Genomic DNA, 15,387 nt, shown 5'->3' with positions numbered 1-15,387 from the left:
AGAGGCCCACGCACCGCAACGAAGAGTAGCCCCTGCTCATCGCAGCTGGAGAGAGCCCGCACGCAGCAGCGAAGACCCAACGTGGCCAGAAAGAAAGAAAGAAAACATATCATTGATAAGGGTGTGAGTAAACAGACACTCTCATACATTGCTGATGGTACTGTATCTTGGTATAGCCTCTATGGAGAGCAATTTGTCAATAGTTAAAAATTATAAATGTACATGCCTTTTAATCCAAAAATTACTCTTCTAGGAATTTATCCTATGGGTATCCTTGTATATATGTACAATGTTATTCCTTTTTATTTGTTGTTATTATACGAAAATGGAAACAAATATGTATCAATGCTCAATAAACAATTATAGTGTCCATTCAATGGCATACTGTGCAGCTTAAAAAAGAAGAAGCTTTTAATATACTGAAATGGAATGAACTCTGAGATAAAATGTTAAGTGAAGAAGCAAAGTACATAAGACTGTGCTAGTTTGCTATCGTTCATACATGTATTTTTTAAATAGGAAAAATTATACTTACATATTTACTAGTTTATGCATAAAATATGGATGCATATAAAAATATGTATAAATACACAAGAAACTAGTAACGTTTGTTGCATCTGTATACCCTTTGCTATGATTCGATTTTTAACCCAAGTAAATATATTACTTGTAATAAATACATTTAATTTTAGAAGAGCTGGGGAAAATGTTTATAAGAAGGGTATTGGAAATTCTTTGTTTTGTCAGATATGAAATATATTTTTAAACTACTATTATTTTAAACACTTTTTTTTTTTAGCAGATATTCATTTTTAATTTTTATTTATTTATTTATTTATTTTTGGCTGTGTTGGGTCTTCGTTTCTGTGTGAGGACTTTCTCCAGTTGCAGCAAGCAGGGGCCACTCTTCATCGCGGTGCACGGGCCTCTCACTATCGTGGCCTCTCTTGTTGCAGAGCACAGGCTCCAGACGCGCAGGCTCAGTAGTTGTGGCTCATGGGCCTAGTTGCTCCGCGGCATGTGGGATCTTCCCAGACCAGGGCTCGAACCCATGTCCCCTGCATTAGCAGGCAGATTCTCAACCACTGCGCCACCAGGGAAGCCCTAAACTACTATCATTTTAAACATCACAAAACTATAAAACTGACAAGAGTAATGACAAACATTTAAATTAGTAACTTAAGCTATGATAAAGAAACATTGGAAATTAATAAGGAAATGCCAAATTATTCAACAAATGGCATTGGAAACAATAACTCTTTGGCAAAAAAAAAAATCATATTCTCACCTGACACCAAATAAATTCCAGATTGTTTAAAATTTTAAATGTGCAAAATAAAACTGTATAGAAACTAGGTTGAAATATTTGAGTAGTTAACTGATCTCCAGATATTGATGGATTTTCAGTTTCAAACGTTAAGTCAACCCCTCATTCCTGGGATAAGCCCCACTAGGTCATGCTATATTATCTTTTTCATATACTGTTGGTTTCAATTTGCTGGAATATTAAGAACTTTTTAATCTGTTCAGAAGTGATATTGATCTTTAGTTTTCTTGTAGTATCTTTGTCTGGTTTTGGTATCAGGATAGTGCCAATCTCCTAAAATGAGTCAGCTAGTGCTCCTTTTCTATTTTTTAAATGAGTTTCATAGAATTAGTATCACTTCATTCTAAATTTATGGTAGAATTTACTCATTAAGCAAAAGTTGTTCATAATATTTTCTTACTGTTTTTTAATATCTACATGATCTATAATGATGTCTCCTCTTTCATTTCTGATGCTGGCAATTTGTATCTCAGTCTGGTTAGAGGTTTATCAATTTTATTGATCTTTTCAAAGAACAAACTTTCAGTTTTATTGACTTTCTTTTATTTTTCTGTGTTCTATGTCATTGGGTTCCACTCAATGATTTACTTTCATCTACTTATTTCGTGTTCAATTTGCTCTTCTTTTTCTGCTGGTGAAACCTTAGATCATTGATTTTCAGACCTTTAGACTTTTCTAATAACATTTTTTTCTAATAACATTTAAAGCTAAAGTTTATCTGAAAACACTGCTTTAGCTACCTACCACCAATTTTGACTTGTGTTTTTATTATCATTCAGTTCAAAATAGCTTATAATTTCCCTTCTTTGACATGAGGGTTATTTAGAAGAGTATCATTTAATTTCCAAATATTTGTGAATTTTCCAGTTATCTTTTTGTTATTGATTTCTAAGTTAATTCATTTTTAGTCAGAGAATGTACTCTATGTGATTTTAACTCTTTTAAATTTATTGAGACATTTTATGACCCATTATGTGTTCCACCTTTGTGAATGTTCCACATGCACTTGAAAGAAATGTGTGTTCTGTTGTTCTTGGGCATTAAATGTTCTGTAAATGTCAATTAGGTCAAGTTGGTAGATGGTACTCAAGCCTTTATTCGTACTGATTATCTGTGTTCTACCAATTACTGAGAATGGAATGTTGATGTCTCCATCTATAATTGTGGATTTGTCCATTTCTCTGTTCACTTTTGTCTTTTTTTTCCCCCATATATTTTGAAGCTCCAATTGAGTGTATTCACATTTAGAATTATGCCTTCTTGATGAATTGACCCTTTTATCATTAGGAAATGTCTCACATTATCCTTGGTAATATTTCTTGTCCTGAAGTCTACTCTGTTTTATATTAACATAGCTTCTCCAGTGTTCTTACAAGTGTTTACAAGGCATATCTTTTTCTATCCTTTTAATTTTAACCCATCTGTGCCTTTATATTTAAGGTGAGTTTCTGTAGACAGCAAAAAGTTGGGTCTCTGTTTTTAACTGGAATGTCTGGAACATTTGTGTTTAATGTAATTATCTGTACGGTTGGATTTAAATGTATCATCTTATTTGCTTTCTACTTATCCCATTTGTTTTTTGTTATTTCTTTATTTTTTTTTCCTTTTACTGACTTCTTTTGGATTACTTGATTGTTTTTTCAGTATGCCATTTTATCGCTACTTATTTGTAGTTTTTGGCTACACTTATTTGGAAGTGCTTTCTTTTTGCCTCTTGTTCTGTTTTTAGTGATTGCTTCACATTTTATATACACATATTTATCCTATCACAGTCTACCTTCAAATAATATGCCACTTTATGTATAACATAGACCTTATAACAATATGCTTCTATTTCCCCATCCCATCCCTTGTGCTATTGTGGTCATACATTCTACTTCTACCTATGTTACAAGCACTATGAAACATTGTTATTATTTTTAAACTGTGAATTATCTTGTAATAAAATTTTTAAATGAGAGGAAATTCTTTTGTAAATACTCACATGTTTACCATTTCTTCCACTCTGCTTTCATTCATGTAGCTCCAAGTTTCCACATGGGTCATATTTCTTTAGCCTTAAGAACTTCCTTTAACATTTTTGCAGTACAGGTGATAGTCACAGATTCTCTCAGCTCTTATTTATATGAAAAAGTATTTCTTTTACCTTCATTTTTAACGGATATTCTTCCTGAATAGAGAATTCTTGGTTGACAGAGTTTTCTTTTAGTATTTTAAAGATGTTGTTAGAAACGATGGCTTGTTTTTGTAATCATTCTTGTCTTTGTTCCCCTGTATGTAACGTATCTCTGAGTTCCTCCAGCTGAGTTTAAGTTTTGGAGGGTTTTTTTGTTTTGTTTAGTTTTGTCTTGCTTGTCATTAGCTTTCAGCAATTTGATTATGTTATGCTTTGGTGTGGTTGGCTTTTTATTTTTCCTTCCTGGGATTTGTTGTACCTCTTGGGTCTGTGGATTTATAGTTTTTATTAAATATGAAAACTTTTTCTGCCATTATTTCTTTGCCCCACCCCACCCCAAATTTAGGACTCCAATTATAATACACATATTATACCACGTGTTATTGTTCCATAGGTTATAGAGCCTCTGATCATCTTTTTAGGCCTTTTCCCCCTCTCCTCTGTATTACAGTTTGGATAGTTTCTATTGCTTCTTCTAATTGAGTCTTCATTTCTAAAATGATTTTGTCTGTTATTTCTAATTCTTTAGTTCTGTTATATGATTTCTAAGTTTTTTAAATTCTGACTTATGTTGTTCTTTAATCTCTTCTTTTGAAACAGAATGTTGTATTTTGATCTCCTTTTTGAGCATGGCTCTCTGGCATGCTTTCACTGTCTGTGGGTATAGTACACTGCTGCTTATTGCTTTTCCTCATAGAAATTTGACCTTGATACTTTTCTGTTGATTAATTTATATATTCAGGAGTATAGTTTCCCTGAATTTTGTTCAAACAGCTTTTCTAACTTCACAGAGCTCCCTCTTCTTCTGTGTCCATGTAGTGTCAAAAAGTGGCAGTCTGCATTCTAAAATTAAAAGTTTATTTTTTTTAAACAGTTTTCCTTCTGAGAGTTCCTGGTTCTTTCCTCCTTCCCCACTGTTATCTCAACCTTCTCTTACTTCCGTTTTTTTTTTAACTCTATCTTATCAATTTTTATTACACTCCTAGAAGTTTCCCTTAGTGTGGGGCCCTATCTTTAAATGACACCAGGACTAGTCAGTTTCAAGAGTTCAGGTTCAAAGATGCTAGAGTGTCCCTGTTCCTTTAGGTCTTAGCACAAGCCCTCTGTTCTCCTCCATCACTGGAGTGGGCAAACTCCTTCCAGGTTTAGCTCCTGCTCTCAGATTGACCCTCCATGCTTCCATCATGTCTGATATTTTCTCATAATTTCTCAGGTCCATCAATTCCCTGTGGCCTCCCTCTACTTCCTCCCACATAAATGCCCAAACACATTGTGATTGCTGGTGCTTGTATTTTGTTACCTAGTTTTGTTACAAATGTTGACCCTAGGTCTTTAATTTTTTTTAACTAGTTGCTCTGTCTCTTTTTTATGTGGTGATTCAAGAAGATTCAAAATCTATGCTATCCTGCTCCTGCCATCTTCTCACAGTTCAAATATGTATCATTTTTAAAATCAGAGCAAGGGTGGGGAACATTAGATATTCTGAAGTACATTTTACATTCCTTTTGGAATTTAACCACGGCAATAGAAACTTAGAATAAATTGGCTGAGGCAAGGAAGAACACCCAACACATTTGTACTGATAATGTATGTAGCATCTTGTATACTCCTTTTTTATGAAATAATTTAGTATGTGCTTTTCATGTTTGGTACATAATCTTCATAGTGATCTTTTTAATGCCTTCAGAATATTCCACTGATTAGAGGTACCAAAATTTACTCAGCCTGGCCCTTATCATTGGACACATGGGCTGTTCCCATTTTTCTGCTGCCTCAGATGATGTTATCATAAATACATTTGTGCACTTAGCTTTTTTGTTTTTGTTGAATTATTTCCTATGATAGAATCCCAAGAGTGGGATTACTGGGTCAAGGGTAGGAACATCTCCCTGACTCTGGCAATCTATAATTTGAAAATATGTTTTGAGAATTATTTTTCTCATTATAGGGGAAAGGTTAAGACTCAGTTGTTGATGGTAAGGATCACATAAAGGAAATAGGACAATTTTCCAGGATCAGTGCTATTCTATTCTTTCTCCCAGCTGTCAGTCTTTCCTGTTTATTTTATTCAACTTTCATTTTTCATTGATTTAACCAACATTTATAGAGGGCTTACTATGTGTCAGACGCTGTTGTCTCTCACCCACACTAGAGTGAATTCACAAGTATGTGTGGTGCTCTGCTCAATGACTGGAAGAAAGGGGCCCAATCCGGGTATGCCCTGGTCTATACTCTCTACAGCCATGAAGGGTACTGTGGCTCATCCTCAGCTGACCCTTCCTGAATGTCTGAGATTGCTCAAGAAACCCTAGAATCTTTTGCCTAGAGAGCTCTGGTACCAACAATCCATCCTCCTCCGTAGGCAGGTTTAACCCCATTCTAGAGTAGCTTTGAGAAAAGGTTGGACCCAAGCAATTATAATTGCATTAGCTGATATAGTTGCTGATATAAAATAATCTTGTTATTTTATCCCCCAAAAGCTTGTAAGCTAGGACTAACCCCCAAGGTCTCCTAGTCACAACCTGACAGCTATACTGATTCAGTTCATACCCCTGACTTTCAGCCTCAGTTTCCCTGTCTTTCCATTGCCCCCTGAAAACTGAATTTTGCCCCGAACTCAAGTTTCCATGGCGTGGGTTCTGGTTGTTCTACTGAGTCCCTGTCTACCCTGGCCAGGTTTCCCTCACAGTGGGGCTGGACCCTACTCCACCACTCCCAGACACTGGTTGAGTTTGTGTTCAAGGACCTGAGTATTGAAAACCAAGATTCTGCGTGTATCTCTACTTTACACTCCATGGCTGCCCCCGAACGCTTGATGGAGCCCTGCAGTCGCAAGCCCTGACCCACATCTAGCCTGACTTCACCACACCTTTACAGTCCCCGCCAGGACCAGTGGACTCCCAGGACCCATCCCATCTAGTCCCTGTGCTGAGGAGCCTATATAACTCATGTCCAACCCTGTTGAGTTAATAATCATCTTCCCAGCCACAATGTTTTACAAGAGAGGAACCCAAGGGCCAGAGAGTGAAAGTGACTTTGCAAAAGTCAATAGCAATTCTGTATCAGATCTAGGCCCAGAGCCCAAGGTTCCTCACTCCTAAGAGGAAACGAGTAAGTGGAAGGCCAGAGAAGAAATTTAGGAATAGATTACACAGCAAAAGTCTAATTACAAGTCCTGAGGGCCCCAGGATGGGGAAAGAGAGGCAGCAAAATAGGGTGTGAAGTCAGGAAAGTAGCTAAATTGACTTTATGTGCAGCCCTAGACCATCAGATCGGATCTAGTTAAATACCTCTTGCATCTCCAGAATGTCCCAGGGATCTGAAGCAGGGTTGGGCCTATAAGTGCAGGTCAGGGGCTCACATACATAGGCCAAGGGAAAAGAAAGGGTAGAAAACTGAGGAAGGACATAGGGGCCAGGAACCAGACAGGGCCGGACACATATAGATGCTCAGGTAGTCCCTCACATCAGCTGGGACCTCCCTGCATCATGAAGATTAGGCAACCTTTGCTCAAAATACACACCACCAGGGTCTTTGGAAGTCGAAAGCTTTCTCTAGGATTTCTGTAAATGCTCAGGACACATAGAGTCTCATGTCCTGCTTTCTCAGGGTAACGTTCTTTGGGTACAGTCTTTGTTTAGCACCATATCAATCTAGGCACAAAAGTTAGCCCTTTCATGGAAAAAAATTCATATGTACCATACATAAGATTAATATTTGTTTGGGAATTCCCCGGTGATCCAGTGGTTAGGACTCGGCGCTTTCACTGCCATGGCCCAGGTTCAATCCCTGGTTGGGGAAGTAAGATCCTGCAAGCCATGTGGCGTGGCCCAAAAATTAATATTTGCTTCAGATGTTGAGGGGGAGTCACAGGGAGGGAGTCCCATCACTTACTGTACAACAGACCGCCTAGGAATCCTCGTTGCACATTCCTGCTGTCCTCAGGCCCTGCAGCCACCCCCTGATGATGGTTTTCTCTATTAGCTCCAATATCACAGCTTCCCACACTGCACCCACCCTCACATACTCCTCTGGTTTCTCTGTCTTCCTTCTCCCTTCTCTGTCCTCTGCTCTTTCCTCTTCCTGCCATCTCTCCAAAGTCAGAAACAAATTCCCTTCCCTGTCTCACCCAGAGAGGCTGGCGTAGGAGGTGGGTTGGGGCATATTCTTGCACACCCACTGCTTCTTCACCAAATTCTTTTCTCAAACAAAGTTACTTCCCTCCCATAGAGGAATTCAAGTGCCAGATGTTAAAGTAATTCAAATTTTTTCCACCTCAATATACATGTGTAAACAAGAAGTATGCAGAACCATTCTGACGCATAGTTCATGCCTGACCAAGCGCTATGATTGTCCTGTTCAAAATGGACTGATAAGAAAGTTTAGAACGTCCTGTCTGATTCAGGAGTGTTCCCGTGGTCATGAAAGCTCAGCTGAATCCCAGAACTGAGCCTGGGAAAATTGGATTTGTCTTGTGCCCCTTGTGAAGACAGTTTACAAACTGCTGATACAGGAAAGACACCAAGAGCGGGGTGCTACTTTTTTTAAATGAGCCAAAAAGTAAGTAGTCCTTATGACACTTTCATAGAATTGTTCAAGGTTTTTCAATCCTGCCTGGACTCTTAGTATATTCTCAGGTTGCAAACTTTGTGTCGAAATGTGATATCAATCTAGTTGCAAAAAAATGTGCAACAATATCTCATATGATCAAACCAGGTGACCAGGTAAGCAATAAAGCTTCAAGATATGTGGTTTGTTCTAGTTACTACCTAGTGGTGTAAAACAACAACCAATTTATTATTCTCAAGGATTATATGGGTCAGGAATTCAGAAAGGGCATAGCAAGGACAGTTTGTATTTGTTCCACAATGTCTGGAACTTCAGTTGGGAAGTCTGAAAGGCTGGAAGGTTACTCAATGACTAGGTATTAGAATTATCTGAAGGCTCTTTCACTCATGTCTCTAACACTGGGACATCTACATGTGGCCTCTCCATCTGGGATTTCTCATAGCATGGTGGTTAGGTTTTATGGTAAGAGGTCCTAAGGTGACCCCCAATGATCCCTACCTCCTGGTATTCACAACCTTGTGTAATCTCATCCCCTTGAGTAACTTGCTTCTAACCAACAAAATATGGTACATTGATGGAATATTCCATCCGTGATTAAGTTACAAAAGATTGAGAATCAGATTCTCTCTCTCTTGCTGGCTTTGATGAAGCAAGCTGCCATGTTGAAGAGGCCCACATGGCAAGGAATTGAGGGTTATCCTGGCCAACAGCCAGTGAGGAATTAAAGACTTCAATCTGATAATCCTCAAAGAACTGAATCCTGCCAACAACCATATAAATGACCTTGGAAGTGGATCCTTCCCCACTTGCACCTTCAGATGAGACCCCAGCCCTGGTTGAAACCTTGACTGTAGCCTTGGGAGCTGCAGCAGAGGAGCAAGCCAAGTTGTGGTCAAATTCCTTACTCAGAGAAACAGAGATATTAAATGTGTGTTGTTTTAAACTGCTAAATTTGGGGGTGATTTTTTACACAGCAACAGGTATCTAATATATGTTCCAGGACTGAGCAGCCCACAGGAACAAGGCAGAAATTGTATCACTTTTTATGACCTGGGCTCAGTCACATAACATTACTTCCCCACAAAGTCACAAGCCTGTCCAGATTCAAGAAGATGGAACATAGATCCCGTCTCTCAAAAGGAGGAATGTCAAAGTATCATCATGGGAACAGCATGGGGGAGGAGAGATGGTACTGTGGCCACCTCTGGAGAACACAGCCTGCCACATGACTCTTTGGCCTTGTCCCATAGCAGGGCTTGAAGTGCTCATGTGTAAATTTTAAGAAAGATTTATTTTTTGGTGCTATCTTGAAATGGAGGTTTTGTTTGTGCTCCTCCTGAAATATCTCCTCTGCTTTTAAGAAATGCCTAAACAATATCTCAGCATGTCACAAGATGAATGGGAATTGGCCCTCCTGCAACCAGAGAGACCTCAGAACCATAATTTCCAAGAATGTGACCAACTATCTGAAGTACAAGCTTCTCTCCCCTTAAGAATGACTCCTAATGAATTACAACATTGCCCTGGCTACATGTTCTGAAACATTCCAGCATTGCCCCATACTCCATGCCAGCTGAACAGAATCAGGACAGTGAAGGAGGAGAATGCAGTGGGGAGAACCAATGGACACTCAAGCCAGGCTGACTCCACGGGTGCTTCCACACCCCACAGACTCAAAGAACTGCTGAGCAAGAAGGCAGCTTAGAAGTCGATCAGCTCAACTTACACTAGTAATGATAGTAGTGCAGTTAATAAAACCTGACTGTAACAGCAAGTCCTTTACCACAGGATGACGTAGATTTTAGTATCCTGATGTAACTCAAACATGTCAGATTTTCAGTTTGTAAACTCATGCTTCTGCTTAATACCCCGGTGACTGTAGCTTAAGCCCCATCCCACTTGTCTTCAAGAAATCCAAGCTTTTACCAAGTTCCCCTGGGAATGCCTATGTGGCTCACCCATTTCTCCTGTACTTTCCACCTCTCCTGTACTTTGCCTAGCCCCACAGGGAGGATCCTGGGTCTGAACATCTGCCTCCCTCAAGATACAACTTTCCTAAGCCCAGTCACTGCTCTGCCCCAGCATAAGCTATACAGACCCTTCCCCTATTTTCTCATTGTGATAACACAGACTTAGAGAGAAGAGAATTACAACAGAGAGAAACTTAAAACCCAATATTTTTGCTCCAATTTCCCAGGCTCCACGCTGGACTTCTATACCCTACTGCTCTACTGCTGCCATGGGGCAAGGGCCAGCCTGCTTCCCACAACGGTGATACTCTTCATTCCCCAACTCCTTACGATCCAGGTAAAAGAAGTGGTTATTTCCCCACACTCCAATCCAAGGCCCAGCTCCTTTGTCTTTATTTCCTGCTTTAAGATTGATCTTATTCCAGGAGGCCAGAGAATTTAAGTGTCCATTTCAGGTAAGACTCCAACTTCTAAATGATGTTAGAAAAAGCATTCTGACCATAGAATACCATGTATATGATACTACAGGCTAGACAATCTTGAGCCCCATAAAACCCAGTTAAGTTTTTTTTCACATTCTCTCCTCTGACAAGAGTTTATGACCAGGGTGATACAGCCTTCCAGTCATCTTCAATGTCTGAGCAACTGAGTTTCTACTATTTACTACCTGAAAATGGCTCATCCGCTTTCTAAAAGCAATAATAAACAGGCAGATGGCAGTCTAAATAGATACTGAGGAAATAAACACTGCTCCAAAAGAAACCCTTTGGAGAGATTAACTCTGTCTAATATAATGAAAATGTTTGACACAATTTTACTAACCATTTTAGGTTATTGGAGCCACAGAATATCAGACCCTCCCCATTCCAGAGTAAGATCTTTGCTCTACATTTGCTTGGCCCATAGGATGCACTTCCTAGACTTTTCCTCTTTAGGAGACAAAACTGCTTGCGAATTTTAAATCACAGCTCTTTTTCAATCTCAACTTATAGGGGCAGGACAGGAATAAAGATGCAGACATAGAGAATGGATTTGAGGACACGGGGAGGGGGAAAGGTAAGCTGGGACGAAGTGAGAGAGTGGCATGGACTTATATACACTACCAAAAGTAAAATAGATAGCTAGTGGGAAGCAGCCGTATAGCACAGGGAGATCAGCTCGGTGCTTTGTGACCACCTAGAAGGGTGGGATAGGGAGGGTGGGAGGGAGACACAAGAGGATGGAGATATGGGGATATGTGTATATGTATAGCTGATTCACTTTGTTATAAAGCAGAAACTAACACACCATTGTAAAGCAATTATACTCCAATAAAGATGTTAAAAAAAACAAAAATCCAAAAATCTTTGGGTCCACTCTCAGCGAATTTCACCTTGTTGCACCAACTTTATGGACGGAGGAAACTGAGGTTTCATGAAATCCAATAACTTGCCTGAATGACACCATTAGAAAGTGGGAGAGCTGAAATTTAGAGCACTAACAGCCCTAGGTGCACTGGGGCTTGCCACTATACCAGGCCACACTTGGTCTGAAAGGAAATGGTACGTATCACAAAAACATGCTGTGTGAAGACCAGCCAAGCATGCAACAAATGGGTCCCATTCAGCTTGGGATTACGGGCAGAACAAACAATAGAGCAGGCTTCAAAACGAACTTCCGTTTCCAGGATGAGAAGGAAACAGAGGGACATGAGCTCTTAGGAGACACCTGCAGAGAGCAGGGACTCAAGCCAGAGAAAGGGCGTAAAGAGCCTGAAAACAGAGGCTGAAAAGAGGACGCTACATTCATTCTTCCACCCCACAGATTTTCACCAAATGAGTCCTTTGTGCCTGATTTTGTGCTAAGCCACAGGCACATAACAATGAACAAGTCAGAGTTCCTGCCCTCCTACACAGTCTGGTAGAAGGGGCAAACAAGTAAATATAGAACCTGCATCCCGCTGATTCAAATGAAAGGGACATCCTGATTAAAATATCTATGGCAACTCTGAGACTATTTGTGCCCAAGGACAGCAGGAGCCTGAATACGTTGTCATTTCCTTTGTCTCCCAACTCCGTTGTACCTGGAGTAGAATCCCTGAGGCCAGCTCTGGCTGGGCACCCAACGGGATCCCTCTAGACCTCTGGGCGGCTCAGCCTCCTTGTAAGCGTTTTACCCTGGAATGGTCTGGACTTTGAGGTACAATGCGTGACTATGACCACTGTCAACAGGCAATGACACAAAGCAACTGTAGTTTTTGGCAACAGCCAGTTGAGCAAATGCTTAATTCAAAAGCCTCTTATAGTTTTTGTGAAAACAAATTACATCACTTGCTTACCCAGGAGTGTCCCAACCAGGCTAAAGAGTGTTTTCTTTTGGGAGTGGGCATGCGGGAACTCTGCATAGAGTGAAGTGGCACAAAAGTCTCCATATCTCAGAGATTTGTCATGCCCTCAAGCAGAGCCCTTGGAAAACCCTCTTGGCAGGGAGGCAGACATTCTGAGAAGTCTCTGCATGCCAAGCCCTGTGCTGTGTTCAGGGAGATGCAGGAGGTCAGCTGAGGTCAATAGGGAAATAGACTTTTACTGAGAGACTTCCATGGGCCAGCTGCTGGGCCAGAGGGTTCACGTACCTTATCTCATTTAATCATAACACGTGTGTGCTCAGCTCCAAACATCACCCTGGACCCAGCTCAAGGCCAATACTTAACAAATCCACCTCTAAAGCAGTGGTTAGTGATACAGTGTTCACCACAGATTCCATGGGGACAGAGACAGCACATTTATATTGCAGACCACTAGTAAATCTTAACGCAACACCTGCATTTGTCCTCTCCCTCGTCTCCTCCCCAGTCTCTGTAATTTTCCTGTAAACAGGATTCTTCCTCTCTCCCTCTCTCTCTCTCCTTATATACACAGCTTCTTAAAAGTCCCCTCCATCTCTCTCCCTGTGACTTGCCTAACCCCATACACAGAAGCCTAATAGTTAGCCAAAAAGCAAGAATATCATATTCCCCAAGCAGGACCCTTGTGAGTTTCACTTTGTCTCATTCATTCATTTAACAAATAGTTATCAAGTGCCCAGCACTGTTTTGGGTCCAGGGGATTAGCAGTGAACATGATAGACAAAAATATCTGCCCTCATATAGTTTCCATAATCTTATAGCAACACATGTTTATGTATAAGAAAACTGAGGTTCAAGGTCAGTTGATCCCACAGAGTCAGACACCTGGAGCCCAGGGACAAAATCCAGCCCAGAAAAAGTAGCTCTCAGGACCTATGCAGGGTCTCAGGTGCCCAGCCAGCACCCTGGGGCTTGTGGTGAGACTGGGTGCCTAGAGCCTGGAGAACTAGGTATGGGTGTCATGTTACAAGAACAGCACTTGGAAACAAGTAAGTTTGGGTTCAAGTTCCAGCTCCACTACCTACTTGGACTAGTTACTTAATCTTCTTTAAGTCTCCTTATTCCCATCTGTAAAATGAGGATACAAATTAAAGTTACCTCATAGACTGTGATACACACACACACACATACACACACACACACACACACACATATGGTATCTAGCACATAGTAAGCTCTATAAATATTAGTTATTGTTTATTTATTTATTCACTTACTTTTGTTATTATTATTAGGGGGAACAATGGGCTACATCGTAGTAGACCCTCACAACTTGTCAGCCCAGCATCCTTCTTTTCTCTTCTGGGAACAGACTTTCTCACAATCACCTCCCCACACGTTCCTAACCTTCTGACCAACCAACTCTCCCCCTGAGGTTTTCATGGAAGCCATCGTGTTAGTACAATATGACCCCTCCCTCAGACATTGAACAAAGCCGGACTAATCAGAATTCTTCACCAGGAAGTTTGCAACCAGAACAGGAAAGAGGTATCAGTCTCCCTCCAGGGAGGTGAACCTATCACTCCTAGCAGCCATGTTTTCAGCCACATGGACTGAGGAGCAGAAAGGATCAGTCTGTAATAAGAACATGAAATGAAACTGATGTGCAGAGAGAAGCAGAAATGAGATATGGGGAGCTGTTCCAGCATTTGAGAGCCTGGTTCCACTTTTTTCTTGAGGACCAACTGAGATCTTGTCTTTGAGTTCCAGGAGACAATTTTCTAAGTAAAGTCCTTGTTTTTCTCAAGCTGCTTGGATGTGGGATTCTATTCTTTGCCATTAATAAGAACCCTAATTAAATACAGGTCTAATCCAGCAGGCTTGGCCTTGATAATGGGTAACACAAGCCTCTTAAAGTCTTCTATCTAGGAAAATCCAATTTCCCCTTAATAGTCAGGTCAAATATCCCCAGCCAGTTTAGTAACCCCCTTCTTTTCCTGTTGATTCATTGGCATGAGGAGCTTGAAGTGGCCAGGTGGTAGTCTTCACTCCCAGTTTAATGGTACCATTGAGGTGCTCCCTGAAGGAAAGATTCCTCCCTTGGGAAATAAGACTTCTAGACCAGCAGAGCCTAAAATGATAAAAATAGAAAGCAAAAATTTCACTAGTGGACCGCTAAATATGATAGTAAGAGGAACCTCTCCCACTTTCACAGCTTGATTCCCGGACCCATAAAAACTGGCTATAGGAGAAATAGCAACATAAATTGGTCACTAATTTAGAGCATATATACATCCTGGAAGACATTGCCCCAGCTCTGCAAGATGTTTCCACCCAGCTGGCACTGTAATTAAGCCTTCAAAAGATCATACCACCACTTTATCAGGGCAGCTCCTTCAAGGTGATGGGCAATGTTGCAAGACCAGTGAATTCCATGAATGTGAGCCCATTGCCACACTTCATTTGCAGTGAGTTCCCTGGTCAGAAGCAATGCTTTGTGAAATACCATGTGAATAACACAATCTATAAATCCCTGGATAGTGGTTTTGGTAGAAACACTGTGAAAAGGGAAGGCAAATCTGTAGCCAGAGTAAGTGTCTGTTTCACTGAGAGCAAAGTTCGGTCCCTTCCATGATGGAAGTGATATTTTGTAATCAACCTTCTACCACGTGTGGCTGGTGCTCCCAGGGAATGGTGCCATAATGAATGCTCAGTGTTGGTCTCTGCTATTAGCAGGTTGAACGTTTGTCAGTGGTGATTGGAAATCCATGTTGCTCAGTCCATGTATAACCTTCATGGACCACTTTGTTTGGTTTCCACTGGACTAAGACAGGAGTGGCTGAGGAAAGAAGCTAACAGATGTCCACAGGCATGTCATCTCATCCACCTTCTTATTAAGATCCTCTTCTGATGAGGTTTCTGTTTGGTAAGCATTCACATGGGACAAAATATCTTAGCATTATGTTCATATTCAGAGAGTTCTAGCCACAGACCTCTTTCTCAGACCTTGTCATCAATTCTC

The sequence above is a fragment of the Eschrichtius robustus genome, chromosome 11, assembly GCF_028021215.1.
Source record: "Eschrichtius robustus isolate mEscRob2 chromosome 11, mEscRob2.pri, whole genome shotgun sequence".
Classification (NCBI taxonomy): Eukaryota; Metazoa; Chordata; class Mammalia; order Artiodactyla; family Eschrichtiidae; genus Eschrichtius; species Eschrichtius robustus.
This window is presented reverse-complemented; position numbering follows the sequence as displayed.